The sequence below is a fragment of the Dermacentor andersoni genome, chromosome 8 (genome assembly GCF_023375885.2).
Source record: "Dermacentor andersoni chromosome 8, qqDerAnde1_hic_scaffold, whole genome shotgun sequence".
Taxonomy (NCBI): Eukaryota; Metazoa; Arthropoda; class Arachnida; order Ixodida; family Ixodidae; genus Dermacentor; species Dermacentor andersoni.
The window spans coordinates 63,440,227-63,467,660 of NC_092821.1; the positions used below are offsets into that span (position 1 = coordinate 63,440,227).

Consider the following 27,434-nt stretch of genomic DNA (forward strand, 5'->3'; position numbering starts at 1 on the left):
TAACATGGGAGCTTCGATGGTACATCTTAGCTTTCTTGGTTATCCCAAGCTGTTCCTTATCCTTCCGCGTAATAACTCTTTCTTGTACCCAATAGAATACCGAATAGAGATCGTATAGAAGCTCAGAGGCTGCACCTGTCATTCACATAGACAGGTAAGGTAGCTGTTTGCGACCACTTTCAACTCATCTGGGGCGCACATAATTTTTTTTTTGTCACTTATGCATGAATAGGCATCATTTTTCACGCCGCCTGAAGTCCTCGCTAAAAGTACGCTTTAAATGCTCTGCACGCCTTAAATTGACACCCATCTGTAACGTGTTTGAGCCGTTATTTATAGCCCATATCTTGCGGACTACGATTTTAACCTTATGCGCACTACCGCCCCTTTGTTCTGTTGCGCGCGCGATATCAGTGTTTTTAGATCCAGAAGGCTGCTTCCGCATGAAAAAAGAGACTCGCCGTGTTAGATTGTACACAAGGAGAGCGAACGCTGTGACACGCTCTTTAAATTGGCCGACTGTTGCAAGCGCTGGCATCATTGCCGTCGCCGAAGTATATATACAGGCACACTATAATAGAGACATACGTATTTACAGTGCCAAATGAACAATTTTCGTCCCTTGGCGCTCTTCTGCTTGGCCTGACAGGCAGAGGTCACGGAGTGCGTTGCAGTGAAAGCGCATGAGCATACAGCGAAATCTACGCGAACGTTTTTATAGACAAATGCTCGAAGATTTCTATCACCAGCTGCCACTTGAAAGTGCGTTTAGCTAGCAAGCCAGCACTAGTGTCTGCGCTTTCAAGCATACACTTGATAATACGAAGATAATGCGACAAAGTGTACACATATGAATGACAGATTCAATATTTCTTGACACTCGTAAATCCTCAAACCTGCCAGTTCTTGGTTAGTGCGTGAAAAAGTGGAATTTTGTGTTGTTTGAAAGCAGACATTGGTTCATCCAAACGTGGCTTTGCGTAGGCCGTCGCATTGTATGAATGAATTATCAAATGCTTGGGCATTGGAGCAATGAGGCGATGTAGCTCCAAAAATGCACCTTTGTTCTCTTTTCACTTTGCCTCATGCTATTCTGTCTCAAGTTTAGCCAATGTCAAAGCAGCAATTTCGACTGGCACAGCAACGCTCATTTGAATGGCATCTGTCAATGTCGTAAGTTGTCATTGCTCCTTTCAGCACATATGTTACATGGCCTTTGACATCTTCATCATCATCATCAGCCTGGTTACGCCCACTGCAGGACAAAGGCCTCTCCCATACTTCTCCAACAACACCGGTCATGTACTAATTGTGGCCATGCCGTCCCTGCAAACTTCTTAATCTCATCCGCCCACCTAACTTTCTGCCGCCCCCTGCTACGCGTCCCTTCCCTTGGAATCCAGTCCGTAACCCTTGATGAACATCGGTTATCTTCCCTTTTCATTACATGTCCTGCCCATGCCCATTTCTTTTTCTTGATTTCAACTAAGATGTCATTAACTCGCATTTGTTCCCTCACCCAATCTGCTCTTTTCTTATCCCTTAACATTATACCCATCATTCTTCTTTCCATAGCTCGTTGCGTCGTCCTCAATTTAAGTAGAACCCTTTTCGTAAGCCTCCAGGTTTCTGCCCCCTACGTCAGTACTGGTAAGACACAGCTGTTATACACTTTTCTCTTGAGGGATGATGGCAAACTACTGTTCATGATCTGAGAATGTCTGCCAAACGCACCCCAGCCCATTCTTATTCTTCTGATTATTTCAGTCTCATGATCCGGATCCGCGATCACTACCTGCCCTAAGTAGATGTATTCCCTTACCACTTCCAGTACCTCGCAACCTATCGTAAACTGCCGTTCTCTACCGAGACTGTTAAACAGTTTTCTGCAGATTAATTTTTAGACCCACCCTTCTGCTTTGCCTCTCCAGATCAGTGAGCATGCTTTGCAATTGGTCCCCTGAGCTACTAAGCAAGGCAATATCATCAGCGAATCGCAAGTTACTAAAGTATTCTCCATTAACTCTTATCCCCGATTCTTCCCAATCCAGGTCTTTGTATACCTCCTGTAAGCACGCTGTGAATAGCATTGGAGCGATCATATCTCCCTGCCTGAATCCTTTCTTTACTGGGATTTCGTTGCTTTCTTTATGGAGGACCATGGTTGATGTGAAGCATTATATCTTTCAGTATTTTTACATACGGCTCGTGTACACCCTGATTCCGTAATGCCTCCATGACTGCTGAGGTTTCAATTGAATCAAACGCTGTCTCGTAATCAGTAAAAGCTATATATAATGGTTGGTTATATTCCGCACATTTCTCTATCACCTGATTGATAGTGTGAATGTGGTCTATTGTTGAGTAGCCTTTACGGAATCCTGCCTGGTCCTTTGGTTGACAGAAGTCTAAGGTGTTCCAGATTCTATTTGCGATTACCTTAGTAAATACTTTGTAGGCAACGGACAGTAAGCTTATCGGTCTAGAATTTTTAAAGTCTTTGGCGTCCCATTTCTTATGGGTTAGGATTATGTTAGCGTTCTTCCAAGATTCCGGTACGCTCGAGGTCATGAGGCGTTGCGTATACAGGGTGGCCAGTTTTTCTAGAACAATCTGCCCACCATCCTTCAACAAATCTGCTGTTACGTAATCCACCCCAGCTGCCTTCCCCCTTTGCATAGCTCCCAAAGCATTACTTCTTCCGGCGTTACTTGTGGGATTTCAAATTTCTCTAGACTATTCTCTCTTCCATTATCAATGTGGGTGCCACTAGTACTGTATAAATCTCTATAGAACTCCTCTGCCACTTGAACTATCTCATCCATATTAGTAATATTACTGGCTTTGTCTCTTAACGCATACATCTGATTCTTGCCTGTTCCTAGTTTCTTCACTGCTTTTAGGCTTCCTCCATTCCTGAGAGCATGTTCAATCCTATCCATATTATACTTCCTTATGTCAGCTGTCTTACGCTTGTTGATTAACTTCGAAAGTTCTGCCAGTTCTATTCTAGCTGTAGGGTGAGAGGCTTTCATACATTGACGTGTCTTGATCAGATCTTTCATCTCCTGCGATAGCTTACTGGTATCCTGTCTAACGGAGTTACCACCGACTTCTATTGCACACTTTTTAATGATGCCCACAAGATTGTCGTTCATTGCTTCAACACTAAGGTGCTCTTCCTGAGTCAAAGCCGAATGCCTGTTCTGTAGCTTGATCCGGAATTCCTCGATTTTCCCTCTTATCGCTAACTCATTGATCGGCTTCTTATGTACCAGCTTCTTCCATTTCCTCCTCAAGTCTAGGCTAATTCGAGTTCTTACCATCCTATGGTCACTGCAGCGCACCTTGCCGAGCACGTCCACATCTTGTATGATGCCTGGGTTTGCGCAGAGTATAAAGTCTATTTAATTTCTAGTCTCATCATTCTGGCTTCTCCACGTGCACTTTCGGCTGTCCTGCTTGCAGAAGAAGGTATTAATTATCCGCATATGATTCTGTTCTGCAAAGTCTACTAGTAACTCTCCCCTGCTATATTTAGTGTCTATGCCATATTCCCCCACTGACTTGTCTCCAGCCTGCTTCTTGCCTACCTTGGCATTGAAGTCGCCCATCAGTATAGTGTATTTTGTTTTGCCTTTACCCATCGCCGATTCCATGTCTTCATAGAAGCTTTCGACTTCCTGGTCATCATGACTGGATGTAGGGGCGTAGACCTGTACGACCTTCAATTTGTACCTCTTATTAAGTGTCGCAACGAGACCTGCCACCCTCTCGTTAATGCTATAGAAGTCCTCTACGTTACCAGCTGTATTCTTATTAATCAGGAATCCGAAAACATCTTTAGTACGACCTAAATGTGTTTCACAGCTGTGATTGCCTCAGTGCGTATAGAAGCAACGAAGTGATGCCAAATACTTTTGCAGAATAACTGAAATGTGGGCAAGTTCATTCGGATTCATGATTATGGCAGATTTGAACCCAACACTGTGTAACACTACTACACAGACTGGCGTTTCGGGTAGTCGAGACAAAATTCTTATTAAAACCTCTTTGAGATTTGGCAAACTGTTAGCTAGGTGGGATAAAGTAATTGTGATTCAGAATAGTAGCCTCAACATTGAGCACAAAGCAAGAGGTGAGTTTTTTATTGTGATCATTTTCTACAAGCATGCACATTAGCCTTACAGTAGTACGAGCATCTTTGTAGCACATCTTTCCCTGTATAAAAAGGGTCATGTTGCTTACTGCTTAGTTGGTGTTATGCATTGTCCAATTCTATGGTGTTGATGCCCAGGATCTCTACAAAACGGAACCTCTTTGGTACAGTCTTGTGGCTGCTTGTGTTCTCCCTTAGCCAGAGACGTGAAGGGGGGTTCACGGTCACTGACCAAGTCTGATGTATAACCCGACGTTTTGGAACTGCATACGGGCTCCTTGTTCACTGAGTTTGACAGGAAATCGTCGTCACTTATGTAGCCAGCACGTGACGTAACAAACATGCGTAAATGGCAGGCATAGTCCCTGGTGTCTGGTTCATCGTAGCTGGCGTTGATTGAATGATTAGCGATTCTAGCAGCCGCCGGGATGACATGTTCTTTTCTTTGGCAACAACAGTGGCATTGTCCCAGTCAATCTTGTGACTATGTTCCTGCGCATGTTTGGCAAATAATAGTCGTGTGACTATTATTTCTTAGATCACATTTTTTTTTCCCCGTTTCCATGCCTGATCAGACGAACTTTCGTCGAACCCTTGATTATGTAGCCAGAGGCAGTGGCACTGGTTGTGTCCTGTTTGAGATGAATGGTCCTTTTATCCGTCTCTATCCACTATGACCTGGGCTTATCTCCTGGCTGCTGAAGTGTGCCTGCATTTTCCAGGTCAACTACTTGGACATTAATGTCTGGATACAAATTGGGTAGATCTTGCATGCCATGCCCAACATCAGAGTAAGTTTTCTGTTTCTGCCAGCACTTTTGCTCATGCACTTTCATTTTCCTCCGGTCCGGGAGTTGTGGAAAGAAGCTGTCTGCAGTAGCTTGAAGTGTAGTCCTAAGCCTTCGGCTCGTAAGCATTTGCACTAACGAGGAGCTATATTTCAGAAGGCTCAGTCTATAATCGTGTCTTGTAGGCATCACCTGACGTCTCAAGGGAGTTCTTGGATAAGTTTACAGTGGCTTCTGTGAGATCACTGCGGTGTCGGTAGTGTGGACTGCATGCCATTTGTTGGAATTCTTATGAATTCTGCGAACAGCGAGCTGCGCCCTTTTCCAAGCTACAGTTTGTTGTGGTTCACGGCCACTACACTATTGCACGCCTTGTGAAAACAATGAGGCATTGAGTCACAACCACAGGTCCTGTCAAACTAGCCAGTACTAGCTCAGGATACCCTTACTAGTATTTTGTTATGATGAGCCACCGCACCCCTCCAATAGAAAATATGTCCATGGTGAACTTCTGTAACAGCTTTTCTCAGAATCCCAGTTGCAGGAGTGTCACCCTTCTCTTAGCCCTGTGGTGCTAGCATGCATGACATGACTTGAAGACATTTGCTGTTTGTATGTATTTATGATGCAGTACTTTGCCGTCTTGCTAGGCATTTATTGATTCCAAAGTGGCCTTCAAGTGAGAAGTGCTGGGTGGGTAAGCTCCTGTAGCTTCTTGGGCGCGATGGTTTTGTTACCACAATGTCAACATGTCTTGGACTACATCGTCCTTGTGAAGCCAGAATTCTTTCAGACTTTGCAACACCTTGGCCAGCTCTTTCAAGTGAAGATGCGAAGTTGGCAGCAGCATTAATCTAGTACTTGTTCTTGTAAAGAAGGTGGGGAGAGGCAGCATGCATAGCCTTCAATCTTGGTAGGCCCTTCTGGTGCCTGTTATTCTCCTTCACATGAGAACTTGACAGTGTATCAGCTGCGGGAAAGTCTTTGCCTAAGATGTACATTATGCCTCATAATGTATCAATCATGTGTGCATTTTATGATTTGGGAAACAGATTGTTGCCCCATTTATAGAATTTATCTCAAGCTTGCAAGAAAGAAAGCACTTCTTTCTATATCTAGGCATAGCCAGGCATTCTGTCTCTGCAAAATATCTTGAGGCGTATCTAGTAACATGTTGCCCATCGTCTTGCTTTTGGCTGAGCACTGCAACTAGACCACAGCACAAAGCATCAGCTGTGATTAGCAGCTGGTTTCTCATTTTGAGGAGCGCCAGCCAAGCACTGGATCTGAAGAAAGTATTTCTTTCCATTTTGAGAATTCTTGAACCTGTGTGGGTTCCAGATAAACCATGCTTTGAAAACAGCATGCTGGGCAATGGGTGTAGTGTTTGTCATGTTAGGAGCGAATAAACCTAGATAGGTGGTCATGCCCATTAGCAGCTGTAGTTCTGGAGGATGGTCTTGGCATGTCTGTGACAGCTTTGAGCTTGTTTTCGTTCATGATATGCCCCAAGTAGGATATTATTGTGATGCCAAACTTACATTTCTCTTTGTTGATGGCAGCTCTTGCCCAGTGGGTGCCCTCAAATGTACTGCAGAGTTTGTTGTGTTGCTGTTTAGTTGAGCATCAACTGATAACCTCGACCATATGACAAGCAACATATGTGTGTTTTGGATGAATATCATTCATATACCATTGTATTTGATCTGGGGCACGCCAGATACCAAATCGCATGAGCAGTTAAAGTGAAACCAATGGAATGGTGCTGTAAAGGTGGTCAAGAACTTTCCGTCATTTCTCAGGGATTTGCCAAAACCCTGAATTTGGGCATCAATTTTTCATACACCAAGCTGTGACTCGTAGTATCTGAAGGGTATGCTCTACTGCAGGAATTGGATATGATGCTCATAGAACTTGCTTATTCAGTTTTTGTATAATCCATAAAAGTGTAGAGTGCTCCTGATGGCTTCGTCACCACTACCATAAGCGTGCACCAAGGAGTTGGCTCTGTCATAGCTGTCGTAAAACCAATCTTAAACCTGGAGAAGTTTGGCTTTTGTCTTCTATAAAAGTAGCCATACAAAACAGTGAAATATTAGTCCAAAGGACGCAGGCTTGAGTTTCAACATTGTCATGCAAGCTGCGCAGAGTATTTGAGGATGCGGCTTTGAATCCCGTTAACCATTAACATTCTCAATCTGTAAGTGCTCGACTTCACCTTCACAATCACCTCTGTGACCTATAGCAAATTTATTTGGAAATAGCAGCATTCTGCCTGATGCACGAGATGGAACTTGATGTTGTGCTAGTCGCCTTACACAGTGACCACAGTAACTTGGAGATCACCACCTTCTTGAAATGTCACGAACCACATTGTTTTCAGGTTGATACAAGAAATCGTGTCTAATAATCATCTCTGACAAAAAGAAATAACTGATGCCCGTGGCAAGGTGCCATTCAAGTGGTTGAGTTCCTCCGGGAGGTAGGGGGTGATACGAGTGAGAACCCTCAAAATCCGACTATGGCCTTAGCCAAGCAGCCCTAGGTGACATAGTAAAGCTTTTTGGCACGATGTCATTAGGCACCACCCTATGTAATTTATTTGCTTCCACAACCCCTGCATGGCTCACGAGTGTCTGGTGGTAAATTTCTGAAGCCACATCAACCTCAATGTAGCATTCCTAGTTCCGAACACTTCAATCTGCATGCCACTATGTATGGCAGGTGTTACTGGGAAGGAGACTGACGAACAGCTACACATAGATAAAAACTCTCTAAAGGCTGTTATTGCGAAAACACTGCCCAACATCAACACACGCTAAATGATACAAGAATGTTGCTAATATGAAAGATTAATTCAGTCAGTAATTGAAGATGAAGATGGTTTTACTCAATAGCCTTATAAAAAATGGTAAAAGAAAGCTAATAAATTTGGAACTCATGTTTCAAATCTTGTCTGGAAAAAAAATCATTATGTCTTCAAATATCTCACGCAGCCGCTAATCCTGTTCTACTTCATCACCTTCAGGTATGCTAGAGAAGTCTTTCTCGTCATTGGGCTCCAAAATGTAGTTGAGCAAAAGGAGTAGACCTAGGTGGCTGACAGGATGGCTCTTCTTTAAGTGTGGTGCATAGAAGAAAAAAGCATGCAAACATCTTCAACAGTGTAATGAGCATTAACTGTTAGGGATGAAACATGAAAAACCCCAGGGAAAACATTTAGGTTTGGTGGAAATGTACAAAATACACAGAGACTAAAGACAGTGAAGGAAAATGAAAAATGCTTGTGTAAGCTTCTTCAGCAGTGCGTTTGTTGCCTGTAGACAACACCAGGTAGAACTTGGAAAGCGACCTTCACCCTGAGTTGACGTCAATTCTGCGTGCAATTGGTGCATATTGACACAAAGATGTGGGGCTCCCGCACCGCAGAACGGCGCGCGCAAAGGTCGGCGCTATGAAACACGAAGTGCGTAAGCTACACACTCTTGTTCTGGCCCCCTATTAAAGAGAAGCGTATATTTTGCAAGACTCCGTCTCCAATCTGCGTTACATTTTTCTGGTGGAGGTGCGGGGTACGTGCTACCACTCCCAGATCGAACACCGCCTACAAACCCAGTACGAAGTCCGGTCAAGCTGACTACTGTGCAAGTACGGACAAGCTGCCGACTTCAAAGACTGCCGCCTGAACATGAGCCTCTACGCAGTCAAGTAAGAAGGACGAATACATCGGTTCCATCTTCCTCGACCGCGCCGACCGAGGTCGTCCTCAACCAGCCACGAATCCCCACGTCCTTTCATGGGGACACCTTTGAGGATGTAGAGGACTGGCTCGATCACTTTGAGCGTGTTGCAGAATTCAACGGCTGGACTCCAGAGCGCAAGCTACCGAACGGCTACTTTGCCCTCAAGGACTATGTGTGGACATGGTTTGAGAATCGTGAAGCGGGGCCCTATCGACATGGGACGAATTCTGACAACAGCTAATCGGCACATACGCCAGCTTCGATCACAAGGAGCGAGCTGAATCTGCAATTCAGGCGAGAGTACAGAGGCCGAATGAAAGCGTCGCAATGTTTCTCGAAGATATATGCTGACTTTTCCGACGCGTGGATCTATCCATGCCGGAAGAAAAGAAGCTCAGGAACTTGATGCGCAGTGTCAAGCAAGAGTTATTCGGTGCCCTAATATGCAACCCACCAAAGACTGTTGCAGAGTTTCTCGCGGAAGCCGTATCAATGGAAAAGGCACTGCAGCAGCGAACAAGGCAGAACCGCGACGTGTCGACCCTATCGCATGACTCTCTCGCTATACCCCTGGACAATACCGACGCCTTGCAGGAGCTCATTAGGTTTATCGTTCGAGAGTAGCTTCAAAATCTTCAGGTGGCTCCAGCATCGGTACAGCGGCTCGATCTGGCTGAGGTCGTCCGGGAGGAAATCAGGCAGTCAGTCGAAGTCCCAGAGTGAAGCGAGACACCACAGCACGAGGTACGGCAGCCACAACCTTGCATGTCGTATGCGGAAGCAACGTGGAGTTCGTATTTTTCGCGATGTGAGCGACGTCCCGGACTTTCATGGTGTGCACGCCGTTGAACAAGCAACTGGCGACTTCAGGCCTTGCCGCACGCCATTCATGGCTGAAACACGACCACCCCGCAAGAGCGACGTATGGCGCACCGCAGACCGGAGGCCCTTGTATTTTTATTGCGATGAAGCTGATCACCTCTACAGGGCGTGTCCTTACCGTCGAGCTGGGCTCCTTGGATTTTCACTGAATGCACCGTGCCCGTGCAATGGTGAACGCCCCCTGGAGTTTGAAGCATACCTCGCAGAGGCCAGGACCTTGTTTGCTCCACGATTCCTTAAACCCCGGTCACCGTCACCCGCCCGAAACTGGTCTTCCAGCCCCCTCCTCACATCGAGAGCAACGAGGCGTCGCTCACCCAGCCCTGCCTCCCAGGAAAACTAAGTCCAGCGACCTGCGCAGGTGAGGTTGCTGACGTTGCGAACGCTGAATATCCTCCACTACGACGACCGCGATATGACGTAATTGAGATGCAGAGAAAGCAGTGTAGTTCCGTGTCAGTATCCTGCGACGTACGAGTTACCATAGTTGACCACGAAGTCACGGCGTTAATCGACATGGGTGCAGACACGTCTGTCATGAGCCAGAATCTCGCGTGTATGCTGAACAAAGTTTCGACGCAATGGACCGGAACTCGGATTCGTACTGCAGGAGGGCATCTCATAACTCCAATGGGTCGGTGCACGGCACGAGTCAACATGCAGGGCTTCACGTACATCGGCGACTTCGTCATTCTTCCTGAATGTTCAAAGGACCTTATACTCGGCATGGATTTCCTTGAGGCGAACAGCGCCATCATCGACCTGCAAGAGTCTAGAGTCAGCTTCACGACTACGCAAGCCATGGCGAACAGTAATGACAACGACCGTGACATCGCGCTTTGCGTAACTGACGATCACATCACGTTGCCACCCAAGAGTAGCGTGCTTACCCTTGTCCGATGCGACATGGAGGACGCCGCCGAAGGAATTACTGAGGCAAACATGCCCCTGCTTCTTGAGCGCCACATTTGTATAGCCAGAGGGCTTCTTCGGGTGCAAAACAAATGTTCAGTCATTTTGCTAACAAACTTTAGCAACAAGTATCGGCATGTACCGCGACGAACGAAATGGCTGAACTGAGCTCATTTCCTCGCGAAATCACTAACGTTACTGACATTGCCACATTGGAAACCGCATCGTCTCAGCAATCTGGGTTACCCAGCCTAAAAGAACGGATTCACTTTAACGCCGCTCTGCCAGACCATCAGAAAGACCGTCTACTGAGTCTTGTGAATGAATTTGTGGACTGTTTTTCAACGTCATCCAAAGTGCGGCGCACGTCCATCACAAAGCACCACATTATTACGGACGAGTCTGCACGTCCTGTCTGTCAGCATCCTTACAGAGGGTCTCCAGTGGAAAGGGAAGCGATCAAGCATCAGGTGAAAGAGATGCTCCAAGACGACGTGATCCAGCCATCCACCAGCCCGTGGGCCTCCCCTGCAGTGTTAGTCAGAAAGAAAGACAACACACTACGCTTCTGTGTAGATTACAGAAAGTTGAACCGTGTCACCAAGCGTGATGTTTATTCATTGCCACACATCGACGACGCAATGGATCGTCTACAACATGCCAAGTTTTTTTCTTTGTTGGATCTTAAATCAGGATATTGGCAAATCGAAGTTGATGAACAGGATCGTGAAAAAACAGCATTTGTGACACCTGATGGGCTTTATGAGTTCAGAGTTCTCCCCTTCGGTCTCTGTTCCTCACCTGCCACCTTTAATAGCACCAGTATACCGTGCTTGCTGAACTCAAACGGCAAACCTGCCTCGTATACTTGGACGATGTCGTCGTGTTCTCGAGCACGTTTGACGAACATCTCACATGACTCGAGAGTGTCCTCACTGCGATCCATACTGCCGGGCTCACCATCAAGCCTGAGAAATGGTACTTCAGGTTCCAAGAGCTCAAATTTTTTCTCCATGTCGTTGGTCCTCAAGGCGTCCGACCAGACCCCGACAAGTTAGCTGCCGTCGCTGAGTTTTCACCACCCACAGACAAGAAGGCTGTCCAACGCTTCCTTAGTTTGTGCGCATATTATGGGCGCTTCGTCAAGGGCTTCTCGAGAATTGCTGAGCCTCTGACAGGGCTTACATGCGACGATGCGCCTTTCATTTGGGCGGATGAGCAGCAGCAGTCTTTCAATGAATTGTGCGTTTGCAAGAGGCCCCGATACTTGCTCATTTCGACGAAGACGCTGACACTGAAATCCATACTGACTCCAGCAATGCGAGTCTCGGCACTTGTGCAGTGGCAAGCTGGTGCGGAACGCACCGTTGCTTATGCAAACCGCAGTCTCACCAAGGCTGAGAAAAACTACTCAACTACTGAAAAGGAATGCTTAGCGGTTGTGTGGGCAATTGGCAAATTCTGACCCTACTTGTACGGTAAACCCTTTAACGCTGTCAGCGATCAACCACGCCCTGTGCTGGCTTGCCAACCTCAATAGATCCTTCAGGCAGACTAGCCCATTGGAGCCTGCGCTTACAAGAGTATGATATTACGGTTGTCTACTGATCTGGCAGGAAGCACAGTGACGCTGACTGTTTGTCACGTGCACCACTCTCTACGACCTCATCGGACCCTGACCATGACTTGCCATTTGTCAGCGTTATCGACGCCATAAAGATGGCTGAGCACCAGCGCGCTGACGCTGAGCTGCTGCCGCGGATCGAACACCTCCAAGGAGTTGAAGGTGTTTTACCCCGCTCGCTCGTGCGCGGCTTATCATCATACTACTTGTACAACAACGTCCTTTACAGGAAAAACTGCGGAAGCGGCCCCAATACGTACCTCCTTGTCGTGCCCTCGGCACTACGCCACGACATTTTGCGAGCCTGCCATGATGAGCCATGTGCGGGACACCTGGGATTTGCCAAGACTTTAGGCAAGGATACGACAGAAGTATTACTGGCCCCGGCTTTATTCCTCTGTGCAACTGTACATGAAGACCTGCCGCGACTGTCAGCGCCGCAAGAAAGCACCAGTTAAACCGACTGGCTTTCTCCATCCTGTGGACCTTCCTCAAGCACCGTTCCAACAAATAGAATGGATCTACTTGGACCGTTCCCAGTGACCTCTTCGCGCAACAGATGGATAGTCGTCGCTACCGACTACTTAACCCGGTACGCCGAAACTGAAGCTATTCCGCAAGCAAATTCATATGAAGTGGCCAAGTTCTTTGTACGCGACATCGTCCTACGACATGGTGCACCGTCTGTTCTCATCACTGACCGCGGTACAGCATTTACAGTGGAACTTATGCAGGATGTTCTCCAGCTGACGCATAGCTATCACCACAAGAGCACTGCATATCACCCTCAAACCAATGGATTAACGGAACGTCTGAACAGAACGCTGGCTGATTTGTTCTCCGTCTATGTCGACATAGAGCACAAGACGTGGGACGCGATCTTACCCTATGTGACTTTCGTGTATAACACTGCTGTACAGGAGACTACACAGTTTACGCCATTCAAACTTGTATACGGGCGCCACGTCAGGTCAACACTTGACGCCATGCTACCACTGGCTGATAATAGCCCTGACACCCTTCGATACAACTAGGGTCGACGCGACATCCATTACAATACCGGCGGCTGCGTGTGGGTCTGGATGCCTGTCCGCCGCCGTGGACTTTCAAAAAAGTTGATCCGCCGGTATTTTGGTCCTTACAAGGTTACACGCCACCTCTGTGACATGACCTACGAAGTGGTCCCCTACAGTTCTGACCCCAGTTCACTCTGTCGTCGTCCTCCCGCTGAAGTTGTTCACGTAGTGCGCATGAAACCATACTATGCGCATACGTGAATGCCGAGATGCACCTGAGGAGCTCCATTTCTTATGTCACTGAAATAACTTTTTGACGCGACCGAGACGGTCGCTTTTCTCATGGGAGGCAATTGACACAAAGATGTGGGGCTCCTGCACCGCAGGACGGCGCGCGCAAAGGTCGGTGCCACTAAAGACGATGAAGTGCGTAAGCTGCACGCTCTTGTTCTGGCCCGCCATTAAAGAGAAGTGTATATTCTGCAAGACTCCGTCTCCAATCTACGTTACCATATAGTCCTTGTCGGGTGTACAATTAAACTTTATATTGCATGTTTTACATATTACTCATCTGATGTCTTAGCAGCATAGGTTTTTCCTCTGCCTTTCTTGTAAAAAAATGTTTGGGAAGTGCGCAAGTGCATCTACTTTGATTTTTTTTGTGCATGGCACATGTGCTGTTGGCTCGGAACTGATTCACAATATTAACAGCCGTAGCGTTCAGGGCCCCATGTCGCTGAAAATCCAGCAGTGGTGTTGGTGACCTTTTTCATGAGAAAATTAATCCCAAAACATGCATCCCGATTCATGCAGGCCCTCCACGTGGCATATAGGCGTTACTGAACGAATTAAAATTCTCAAAGTAGAATGTGTGAAAAATTCATAAAGTATGACTTGCACACAACCTCGAGACATGATAGCGTTGGATTGTAATTTGAATATGCGAGAAAACATAATTCTATTGTGCAGAAACTCAAACACAAACCCCTTTTCCAGCTGCCATTTCAGGTCTGTCTTAGGAGTGGCACACCCCAGAAAGCTCGCCTTCGTGCATAGCGTTTGCCACCAGCATTTCCAGGAAAACATTACAGAAGCATAAGCTGCAGCTGCCCGGAAGCGTGAGAAGCAGCCAGGGATCTTTTAATGCTATCGTGTTCCACTCTTAAAGGCACTCTTAAGTGTCCTCCAACCTTTTTTTTTTTTTGCTGTTTGGGGACTGCCTTCTTAAAGGTGTTGCTTCGTTTCCTTTCTGCTGTAGGGCGAATGTAATATCTGCTTTGAACAACAGCAAAGCCACATTTTGATTGCACTTGATGCTGGCTGCACTAGTGCGGCATCTCTCCTGAACACTATCCAACAGTTCACTATGATGTTATCACTGAAATAGAATACACAAGACACCTTCGTGTACCACTTCATCTACCTCGAAGTAATATGCCATAGCTCTATGATCATATCCTTAACATCCACTACTTTCTTGGATTCGTTTCAGATAGCTGGAATGTACAGACTAAAAAAGCTCGGAAGCGCTTGCGCTCTTTGGAGAATTTTGTATGAGCATTTTCAGGCTGTTCTGGTGACACTAAAAAATACTGGCTCTCCTGTAATCGAGAGTGGATGTAAGCACGAAATGGCTGCCAACAAAGCAGATTGATTGTAGATGATACTAGCCACAATCTTAAAATGGGTGTAGCGTACATTCCCAACGGCACACCCCACCCCACTGCACCACGCAACTGTACATTGGTCCATATGGAAGCAAGTTTCCTGTCAAAGACAGAACCCCATTGCAAGTCTCGTCTCGGTCCACCAGATGCACCGTGGACCTCGCGGACTGCTGGCATTGAAAAGAGCACAAGCAACTGTGTCTCAGTGCCAAAAAATGACAATCAAGTGTACAGTGCCTTGTATCTGCCTCTGAACGTCGCTATTAGAAGTGACCAATAAAACTTCAGCGTACTAGAAGTTACAGCTTGAGTGATATTGTGAGCAAATATTTAGAACTCAGAAGCAATATTTTTTGTAACATGTTTGGGAAGTAACTAGCATATGTATTGCAGTCTTGACTGTTTGCCCGGATGAGCTGGTTTGAGTGACAGGATAATGACTCTGGCTTTCGGTTCATTGAAGGTGGCTGACAACAGGAGCTAAAAGCATTTCATGCTTAAAATGTCTGCAGCAGCGGCACTGTTCGTTTAGTCAAGGACCTCATTTCATGGCCCTCATTCTGACACCTTCGAACACTGTTTCTGCCTTTGTAACGCTTCCTAGAATTTATCCTTCAAATTCTTATGTGAAAGAACCATGCATCAATTTTGGCGTATTTCTCAAACTGTACGAGCAGAATTGCTGCTGATTTCATAAATACAACCTATAAATCAATACAGCAGAATTGTTAGTTGAAATATGTAATCCAAATCAAGGAGCCATTCTCAAGACGATGTTCCCGCTGGCACTGATGCGTGGCATTCCTGGCGTTGGTGAAACCTTTATTCTACATGATAAAGCATGAAACATTCACACGTGCTTTTCTTTCCTTCTTTTTTGAGCTTTGCTGTTTCAAGGAGCTTTGCCCTTTGAGTGGCAGCAGCCTGATTGACATAGCTTCTGACTCACATATTTAACATTTTTGCACAGATTGGTCAAGGAGTAGCCAGATTTTGAGAAGTACATCTTTAGCAGAGTCTATAGGTGCTGGCTTTTGGTGTGGAGAGACAAGCAGCTTCATAGCTTCCCTCCTGTCTCTTGTCATTGTGTCAGCAAACTGAAATGAAAACTCTCGAAACAGTATATTTGCTAATGAGGAATCTTTGCAAGGCACATTGTGAAGCGCATGCCGATGAATTGCTTCAACCTTTTACTATAAACAAATTATGCCATGTGCTGTCGGGAGGCAAATAAAGCTGTTCGCTTTAAAAATTAACAATAATATCCGCAGTTTGTGAAGTGATTGAGATATTGTTACCCAGTACCTTCAACAAAGATGTTATGGGAAACAGTGCAAGGAACTAGCATACTTACACTAATTGCAGGTATTTGGCGGAGTTGTATGGGAGACAAGATAGCCAACCAATTTTCCTCTAATGCATGTGAGCTTTGTCATCCTCATGGTGTAATGTAATCGTTTCAGGTAGCGGATAAAGAATGTGTGGCAACATGAAATGGCCTTTGACGACACAAGCGAGTAGTGGATGCCACACTTCAGTTCTAATTAAAGTTACATCAGCACAGAGCATGTATGCTACGACCAAGTTGGGTCCATACTTTGGATTACTGTGTACAGTGTCACTCTCTTCTGCATTGCAGAAGATGGAAGCCAGTGTTTCTTTGCTGTTGCCATTTCAATTTAGTATATTTTCATGTTTTCATGCTCTGCAAAATACAGCCAGAGGTCGCACGGTCTTGAAATAAAGACTACTTTTTGTGTTTTCAAGATAAAGTTTAGCTATAATAAACGGAATTTCCAAAAAACAAATTTTATGTTTGGCCTGCCTTCTTTTGGGTGATCAAACATGGGAGCCATTGAGGCATCATGGCTCATACGTGCTCCATTTATGCTTGAGAGGTGTGTGCACAATGCTCCTTGCATGTTGAAAAAAAAAGTGGAGACCACCCATAATTGGTGTTGGTTTACTTTCTTAGCCACAAGTGTTATCTGAAAATATAGCTGGTTTTTGTTACTCTTTCTGGCGGTGCGTTTTAGATGCATAAAAATTATGATGGATGTGCATGTTCAGTGTGATTGCAGGAAGGAGAAACTTTACTAGAAGATCCTTTGCAAGAGATGCAAGTGCTTGCCCATTTCATGAAAAAAAAAAGGCTTTGTTTTCATTGTATACAGTAAGCTAAGGGTCAGGCGGACTTGATCACAAAAGCAAAGAGAGAAATTGGTTGACAGAGAAATGCAAAGCCTGCTGACCACATCGTAACTGTCTAGCGCATAGACAACACCTGCACGTTGGCCAACAGCATGGGAAAGGAGAAGGGATGGAAAGATGAGAGATTGCCATGAAGCACATGTGGTGAAAAGGAGAATGAAGCAAGAATTGGTAGCATTCAGAAAAAGCTAGATATTCTTGAGAAAACTGAAACATTGGACAAATAATAGCAACCTTTATTAAGTCTTACTGCCGTATTCAGCAATACATCTTGAAGCTCATGCTTGACTTGATATAAATGACGTATGGTGTGAATGTGCCCAAGATGCTCATTGCATTGCTTATGGTGTGTTCACGACAGGCGTCATTTAAATCGAGTCAAGCATGGGCTTCAAGTTAAGATGCATTTCTGAATACGGGGGTTAGTGTTATGGCATGGTGAGGCTCTCTGGAATGAAGCCTTCATGAACTAGAGAATAGATGTGCCCGTGAGAACCTACTTTTACGTATTATCGCAGATATCTGAATCACAGGAGCAGTCTGAAGCATGTGGTAGGTTTGTGAAGAATTTCCGAGAAACCTGCATGGGTTTTCTCTGTAACAGTTTGCTACAATCGGGTGTATGACTCATTTTACATTTCCTGATCACCTTGCATATTTCCGCACAATGCTTTCGTCATTACTGTTCAGATTCATTACTATTCAGTGGTTCTTGTTTAACAAAATGGAGTCATGAGAAAAGAAGGAAAAAGGGAATTTTTAGGCACTGAAAAGGCAATACAGGCATGAATGTCAAAAGAGGCACTTGTAGACAGGATAAATGCAAGATTACCTAGTTTACATGGCCATAGTTTGTGCTTACAAAGAAGGCAGAAGAAGGATGCGAGGAAAAAATAAGCATTTCGTCTGAGGTTCCTCTCATTATGAAGCTATTTACAATGATGAGAGCTAAATACAAAAAGTGTGGTCCTAATGAACGGACACTTCTCCCAGTTGCAATTCATAGTTTAAGTAAGATTTTGAGGGACTTCAATCGCACCTCAAAAAGAAGTCCATGATCAATAAACAGTGCAGAAAGCCAGTATAACAGTTTTCATTGACAGTGAGTTGGCCCTAGGATATGATCCAGTTTGCATCTTCAATAAAATGGCTATTGATTGGCTACTATTGATCTGTACAATAAGCGCAGCACGCATACAGAACAGCACACAGTCCCATTTATGCCTTGGGCCTCACTTATACCATGTTAAAATTGTGGAAATACAACAGATTCATAAAACCAGCTCTCTTTATCACCTTATCTTAGGGAGGGACTTGTCGATGTTACAGTGCAGAGCACGAACATTTCCTTAGGAGAAGGCTTCCAGTTATTTATGTATATGGCAGAGGTTCATTACCTCTTGAAAACTGTTCTGCATAACACTCGTGCTTCTTCACACATCTGTCACGATCCATCAAATACGGGATAAGTTGGGTGCTGCAGATAAATGGTTCCTGCAGAGCCTAAAGCTACAGCATCAATAGGTAGCTAAATTTTCATTCTTGATGTTTGGTCCAGTTCTCTGAAACATACACATAGCACTGAAACTGTTCAATCTGAATACCAATATTAAATGTGTTATTTTGGGGCTTCAATGATTTGCTGAAGTTGATGGAAAGTGAAGGACTGTATAGAAAAAATGGCTGTAAGGTCAACTATCATCTGCGCATAACCTTTCAGATACTGCACTAAATATAATCTAAAACACATGAAAAGTTTTTATAGAACAAAGTACAGCCACACTGGATTACGCTGGCATCATTATCATATGTCACTGGTGTGGCACTTCACAATGTGGGAACCACCATGGCTCGTACAATGCTCCGAAGGATACATTGCAATAGCGCAACTATGCTCAATGGCATTTGAACTGTTCCTTGCAATTTACAACTTCTAGCCATGCACTTATTCATTTATGACTTGGATGGTCGTGAAGCCTAAGTGCTTTTCTACCTAGCAATACTGCAAGCTTGTCTGCTGACACTAGCTGCACAAAAGAGCAACAGTAGCTTGTGCTCCAGCAGAACTTGAGGGCGGATTACAAGTTCTTGCCACACTATAGATGAGAAATATGAACATACTCCTAAGCTTCAATATCTTAGCTGGTGTAAAGCTGCAATACAGGTACTGCACTCCCTTAATTGCACTGCTTACAGCTGTCAAACTATACCTCTGGTGCTATGCACATTTTGGGGATGGCAAGAAGTTCCACTAGACAAGGTATCAACCACACAGGCATCTAAAACATTGAGTTAAGGGTGTTTAAGACTGACTAAACACAATTTGCCACTTGGCTTGGATCTCGATTCCTTTCCCCTCTAGTGTCATTGACTGAAGAACCACAACACTGAGGAGTAAAGTAGCAATGCTTTGTTGTTTTGCCAGTTTACTAATAGCAAGAAACTACGCTCTAGCACTGTAGCATAATGAAAGAACAAAAGGTCAAGTATATTGAGCAAGCTTGATCAACCAGCTCTCCAGCAGTCTGGGCCCCACGTCAGAGGGTATCGTCGTATGGTGTCATGACTACAAAAGTGCATGAAGCCTACTAGAGGCTGCAGTTTCAGTAGAAGGTAGGGGATAACCCCTAATTAAGGGTAAGCCTTTGCTTTTGACAATGATCGGCCAAATTTAATCACGATTTCCCACTTCTCCGCCGGTGCAGAAATGCCATCGTCCTTTTAAGATTGGCCACATTAAAAAACGTACGTACGTACAGTCCTATACACTGCGGCTGGTCGCGTCGCAATCCCGTGTTTCTCTAGTTTTAACGCCCGCGCAATACGTATGTAGTACTCAACAATCGGTTTGCTCTGGCGCAGTTAGAAGACGATCGTCGTCGTGCTCTTTGCGCATAACAAACGCGTCACACACGCACACACACAACTCGATTGTGCAACACGCGCTGTTCCACCTTGTATCGCTTCGTTCGTGGTCGTGCTGTTTGCGCGAACAAACGCGTCACACACGCAACTCGATTGCTCTGCGCACACTAAACGCCAAAACGCGATGTTCCACCTTCGTTCGTGGTCGTGCTATTTTGCGCATACACTTTCGTCACACACACACAGCTGCGATTGCCGTAAAACGCGCTGTTCCACCTTGTATCGCTTCGTTCGTGGTCGTGCTGCTTGCGTGCACCCTGTCGCCATAGAATAAAGACTAAAAACCCTGCGCTAGCGCATACTTCTATGGGCCTCGCGCGCGCGCGCATGGGGACTAGGGCGTTTCAGGAGCTAGGCGCGTTTTTTGCACGACAACTAGGGACCTAGGCTCCCCTAGGGCGAAAGGTTACCTAGATACATAGTTCCCTTTGGTGCCGCGGGGGCGGCACTGCAGTCGACCGGCTGCACAGGCGAGCGAATGTAAATGCGCGACCGGGCTTGAGGGGCTGTGGCACATTCACACCAACGGAGGAAGGAAACTAAGGAGAGGCCCTGACGTCACTCTTTTTGAAGCTCAAGTGAAGCCGGAAGTTCGCGTTACTCGTGGCGTTGCTCCGCTTATCGGGCCAGCTCTCCTCTCTTGTTTACATTTCTCGCGAAACCACACCGCGCTGCGCGCAACCGTGCTGCTCGGATCCGCGCGCTCCGCAGCAATACTAAGCAATCGTTAGCACGTTAGCACGATTCCGCGAAAGAGAGCAAAATTTCCCGCGGATATTCCTTCGTCCGTAGCCATTGCCGTGCCGCGGTACATTGCGTACAGCGTTGCATGCGCGTTCATTTCACGAACTTTAGTTCCTCCTGTCCCACCTGGCCACAGCAACATCCGGTAGAGCACGGTCCAGATAACGCAGCGCAACAAAACACGGAGACCTACGCAAACCTGCCTGCACAGCGCCTTTACCACGGTACGAAACCTACGGAGCAACACATGTGAGAGCACAGAACCATAACAAAGCCGCCATTGTGGCCCGAAAGGCGTGGCCGCTACAGCAAAGAAATAAAAAAACAGCAAAAATGAGGAGAACCTACTACGTCATTTCCTCCACACTTTTCTCCTAGCGCGCGGAGGGGGTAGGGCCTCTCCTCGGTTTCCTTCCTCCATGTTCACACCGAAAGCGAAGCGTCTAAGCGGACAAGCGGATTTTCACAGCGGCGAGGCGGCGAGTGCCCGCGCCTGTTCAGACCAGCCACGTTGTCTGGCTGTCCGCGCCGCCAGGAAGGCGGGGCATCCCGCAATATCTTTAGCAATTTCAGGGACGTGCCGCCATCTCGCGGCACTTTAGGTTTGTACGCGCACTTTCGATATTTTTTTTTCGTCGTGGGTTGGCGCGCTCCTGTCCGCTATCTACTTCTGCAAAATGATGAGCTCAGACGAAGAAGACGAGATTGTTGGCATTTAACTCGCCACTTGTATAGTCGCTTTTCGAGATTTTGTACAGCGCAACGCAAGGACGAAAGAAGGTATAATGCGACGACACGGCGCCGTGTCGTCGTTTTATGCCTCCTTTGGTCCTTGTGTTGCGCTGTAACAAAGCTTACTATAAATTCCAACCAACTGGCCCAACTTGCCGTTTTGACGCTTTTCAAGAACAAAAGCGGAAAGCCCAGAGAAATACATTCGTTTACATTCGTTCACCAGCGCTTCAGCTGTGTCGGGTTCTGATTGGCTGCGACCAAAGCGGCCAACTTGTCCGCGCGGAAAAAATCGGTCCGGGCGCGATCCAGCCAAGCGGCCGCGTATTTTCCGCAGAGCGGAAAATTCGCGACAGCTTAAAAATCCGCAGCGGGAAATCCGCGGTGCCTTAAGTGTGCGTAAACTCCCCGCCAGACAGGCCGCACTGAGGCAGTGATAAATATTCGCTCATTTCGCTGTGGCGGCATCGCATTCCTGCATGGCTTGCCACCGCGCATACACCACGGCCGCCGCGTCACGTTCTCCTTCGTCACAAATGCGGCATGCAGCTCGTGCTCGTTTCAGGCGCTGTGTCAGAACGTATTTCCTTCGTCTGCGACACCTCCGAGGTAGAGACGCGCGAAACATGTTGAAGATGGTGCACTCTCCGAATTGATCGCTCGAGAATTTCACCCTTGAATACAACTTACCTTTGAACGTTACCTTTGATTTTCGTGCGCCATCGTGGCATATACTACTTATAGCCAGCTCGAGAAAGCGTTTGCCAAGCAGATCTTGACGGGTAAGTGACTGTTCTGTTGAAGTGCAGCTTCGTCAACTGCAGTTTACATGTTTTGTGCACGTTGTACTGTCCGCGTCGCCCTTGCATGCCGTCACGCTTGCCCTCGCAAAGCTGGGACAGGAAAGGTATGTTGGGCCTTCCACCACTTAGTCTGGTGTACTGCACAGCCATTGCTCGTGCCCGAGTACGTCTTCCAGCAATGGACGGCCACGCAACGCATCGACATTATTGCAACAGTCCAAATTACGAGCGCGACAGGGACAACGCACGACAGGGACAACAGGAAAACGCACGCCGAGGTAGACGTCCGTCAACTCGCAAATGACAATCGAGCAACGCGCCTGGCTGCCTATAGGCGCAACATGGCGCAACTGAGAGATGAACAGTCACGTGCGATTCTTCGATATGCGCCATATTCGCATCATGGCGTCACGAGAAAGTGACGTTGCGTTCTCGTGACGCCTGCGGCAGTAAGGATGTTCCACATCCGCCGCCAAGGTCTGTGAGTGCTGGCGCTGGCTAAGACTCCCAGGGTTCTACTAGGAAACAAAATAACCCTAGAAAGCTAAATTGGTAGAGCATCGCACGCAAAATGGGAAGGTTGTGGGATCATTCCCCACCTGCAGCAAGTTGTTTTTTCATCCACTTTCATTTCCATTAATTTATCGTTTCTTTATTTCATCTATTGAGCACGAGTAATTTCCCCCTATGTTGTCCTTCGTGCCAGTGTTTGTTGGCTTCTTATGATATGACTATATATAAACATAGAGACAAAGAGAGAAATGGAGCGAGAGAGAGAGAAACCTAATCTGAGAGTAAAATATCTTAAGGAGGGGTGGTCGGAGCCACAGTACAGGGCAACACTGGCCTCTGCGGCCTGCCTGACCTGGCTAATTAAGTACTTTTGGCCTGTTAAGTTGGAACGGGCAAGCTGTGCTTCCCAATGCTCCATTGTGTTATTGCTATGTGGCCTATGAGGGCGCTAAGTGCACTCCCAGGTTACATCTATTAGAGTGGGTATGCCACCGTACAAAGGGAAGTTGGCCCTATGGCGAGTGGGATACATGGAGTTTAGCAAGATGGGGGTATACCTCAGTCTGAATTTTGCGCCAGTCGACGGCCTCTGCGTGGGTGAGGTGGCGGAAATTTGCTGCGGATCCCGCGCCGATGAGCAAGAATGTCTTTGGCATTTAAATTGATGGGATATTAAGCGCGCTAGTGCGAGTGGTTGGGGTTAGAAGAGGACGCCGTCGCTCGGTTTCTACACCCTCAAACTAACGCTTTACGCTATTCGTTCCCTTGTACCCCGGCGTGTCCCGGGCACCATAGTAGGCGATGATGGTTGTTGAAAGAAATGGGAATTATCGCGAAGCTAGCCGTAGTCACGTGCCTCTTGAGAAACGTGCGACATGTCTCCCGGGAGTCCGTAAACACAACGCTGTGCGAACGCTGTGCGGGAGCGAGGACTAAGAGCTGTTTTCTCAGTCGCTCGTTTCCCTTTCCATTCCCTTGATGCGTTGATCATTTTCGCCGGTATTCTCTTTTCGAGGAGTGGAAAAAACAAGCCTCGCCCAGCTCACCCGCTGTTTTTGAGACGGTGGCGACTTCGACCGCTCCGAAGCCCTTGAGCTGGATGAGTCCTTCGATTTGGTATTGCTGTTCGCTCTGCTTCTGTGTGGCGATCTGGATCTCGATCGGTCCTCCTCAGTCCACTCGAACCAACTCCTCGGTGACTTTCTGCTGTTCTTTCCCGACCACTCCCGCGATCGAGACTTATGGGTCTTGTTCCCGCGCTTGGAGGCAATCAATTTGTTCGGGCACACGTGTTTCATGCCTCGCCGCGCCACACAGGGCGTACTTCACTTCACATTCGTGTCCTTGTGGGCATGGGTATTCGAGTTTGCAGCCCCGGCATATGTTCTTGGGGTTTGGACACACGTCTCAGCGGTGGTGTCCCTTTGCATGCAATCCAGACACATTTGGATTGTCTGTCTGTATTCTATACACCGCACCTCTACTCCCATGCAGTACACGCATTCGGGGCGCGTGCCTCCCGAGAAGGTGAAGAAAGTGATGTTTGAGCTTTCGAGCATTCGGGCCCTTTCGGTGGTCACTCCGTGGGTGCTGACTCGCAGGTGTTTCTGAAGATCTGCTGATTCGGTTAGGGCTGGGAATCCGTGCACCAGCCCTTTGTAGCTTTCTTCTGGATCCACTACCTATGCGTTGAAGGGGTGTTGCTTTCCTCTAGGCATTGATTGCTTTTAAAACATTGGTGAGAGTTCATCATTATCATCATCATCATAAGCCTGGCTACGCCCACTGCAGAGCAAATGTCTCTCCCATACTTCTCCAACTACCCTGATCATGTGCTAATTGTGGCCATATTGTCCCTGCAAACTATTTAGTCTCATCAGCCCACCTAACTTTCTGCCGCCCCCTGCTACGCTTCCCTTCTTTTGGAATCCAGTCCGTAACCCTAATGACCATCGGTTATCTTCCCTCCTCATTACATGCCCTGCCCAATCTCATTTCTTTTTCTTGATTTCAACTAAGTTGCCATTAACTCGCGTCTATTCCCCCACTTGTGGGAGCGGCGGTACGGCGTTGAACATGTCGTTCAAACATGTGTGGATTATCTTGCAGATTGTGCCATTTATGACTGCCTCGCAAGGAACGAGCTACAGACTCCCTGCCTTGCCTGAATCATCCTTCATCCTTCACTGCGACGTCACCGAGGAAAGCCTCTGGATGCACCCCGGCAGGGGCACGTCACCTGACACCGGGCCTATAAAAGCGCCCCTGCATCGACCCGTCTTCAGTGGGAGCGGTGGTACGGCGTTGAACATGTCGTTCAAACATGTGTGGATTATCTTGCAGATTGTGCCACTTATGACTGCCTCGCAAGGAACGAGCTACAGACTCCCTGCCTTGCCTGAATCATCCTTCATCCTTCACTGTGACGTCACCGAGGAAAGCCTCTGGATGCACCCCGGCAGGGGCACGTCACCTGACACCGGGCGTATAAAAGCGCCCCTACATCGACCCGTCTTCAGTGGGAGCGGCGGTACGGCGTTGAACATGTCGTTCAAACATGCGTGGATTATCTTGCAGGTTGGATATTACACTTTTGTATCACATTTTTGCTCAAATGATCCTTTTCTTTTAGTACTGCCGCTCCCAATGAACATTCTTGAAATGCTCAGTGTGTTATGGTCACGTCTTTCACTTATGCTATCTGGGGACGTTGAAAGGCATCCGGGTCCAACAATAGAGGCGTTATTGCAGCAAATCCTGGACAAACAGACACAGGCGGAAGCTAGTCTAGCTGGCATTGAACTAAAACTAGAATTTTTCTCCGAGCTGTGTGGTAAGTTATGAAGTAATGTTCAACATCTTCATCGCTGAATCGACCAACACCAACAAAGACTGATTGAAATGGAATACAGAGCATGAAGAAATAATCTGATTGTTTTCGGTGTTCCGGAGAACATTAACAAAACAAGACAGGATATTGAAGAAAAAGTGCTGAAGGGAATATTTTCTGATACTCTTGGCGTCACTATTTCATCGGTGGAGCGCATTCACAGGATTCGTCATAGGAAAAAAGAGGGACAGAGACCAGTTATTATGAAGTTATATGACTCTAATGAAAAAGCAGCCATATTCAAACAATGCAGCAAACTGAAAGGGACCAATTACAGTGTCTCTGAAGACTACTCTCGGGAAACGGCGCAAAAGAGGACATTGCTTTGGCGATCAGCTCAAGAAGTAAAGCGCTATGGGGCAGAGATTAAGCTGGTCCGCGATAAACTTTTTATCGATCGTGCCGCTTATACCTGGGATTCGCAGTCTAACACGCGTGTGAGGCTTGCGAACAACCAAGATGGTGAATCGCTCCACCGGGACTAACGTGACCAGTGTGAGACCAGATTACTGAACGAAAATGCTCGAAGAAAAATAACTTGCCACTCGCTTTTAAATGTGAATTCTCGCAGTTTACTCAGCAAAACTGTTAATTTTAACTGGCTTATAGAAACTCACCGCCCTTCTATAATTTGTGTGACCGAAACTTGGCTCAATAACTCAAGCTTAGATGAAGAATTTGTACCACCTGGTTATTGCCTCTTGAGAAAAGATAGATCGTCCGGTCGCGGTGGCGGTGTGGCCTTATTTATTAAAGACGGCATCGACTTTTCTTTGCTACCCGAGCTTCCAGGAACTGAGTCAGTTTGGTGCAAAGTTAATATTTCCTTCTCAACGTTAGTTATAGGTGTTATATATCGTCCTCCAAATGCCGATTACAATGTGTTTTCTGCTCTGAATGATTATATCGCAGCACATAGATTAGATAACTACAAAATGGTCTCGTGTGGGGACTTTAATTTGCCACTCATAAATTGGGCTTCACTCGTATTGACTGGTCGCGCCAAGGTACAGTGTGACTTGCTCATTGACATAGTAGTTTCTTTCGATTTCTCACAAGTTGTCCACTCTCCGACGCATGGTGACTCTTTGCTGGATCTTGTGCTTTTGAATGAGCAGTTGGTTAAATGTGAGTTCGAATGTGAAGTCGGTGAAGGTCTGTCTTATCACAAAGCAGTCGTTCTTAAATTGAATATTGCACCTGAACGCAAACGACCAGAATACAGGATGGTTACTGACTTCACTCGTGCTGATGATGTCATAATACTGGATGCTTTGGCGTCACATTTTGATGATTTTTGAGTTAGTAGTGAACACTGTAATATTGATATGTTGATCGAGCGATTTTATAAAGTTCTGCATGACTGTCTGTGTAACTTCGTGCCCAAGAAGTGTGTGAAAAGAAATCCCAAATATATCTGGTGCAGCAGGGAAATTATCCAACTTATCCGTCGCATAAAGAGACTTCGCAAACGATGTAAGTCACAACATTTAAGTGATGGTGCGCTTCTAGTTTCCTTGAAAACGGCTCTACGAACCAAAATGCATGACGCTAGAAAATATGATTATGAGAACACACTCACAACATTCATGAAAACCAACCTACACTAATTCTGGAACACAATTACTCCGTCTGGTCGCTGTTCTTCATCCTTTGTTGTTAATGGTAAGCCATGTTCTAACCCTCCTGTTATCTCTGAAGCTTTTAATAAGTATTTTAAATCAGTATTTGACAGCGACAACGACACTAGGCCGGTGTTTAGTCTAGTTACTGAATTGCCATCCTTTCTGAAGTTGGATATAAGTTATAGCGGAGTTCTGAATCT

At 46.4% G+C, this 27,434-nt stretch overlaps 1 protein-coding gene across 5 annotated transcripts in view; it reads right to left on the reverse strand.

Moving 5' to 3' along the window:
* Window positions 1-27,434, reverse strand: part of LOC129383544 (uncharacterized) — a 220,587-nt gene that overhangs the window by 176,226 nt on the left and 16,927 nt on the right. The window lies entirely within an intron of this gene.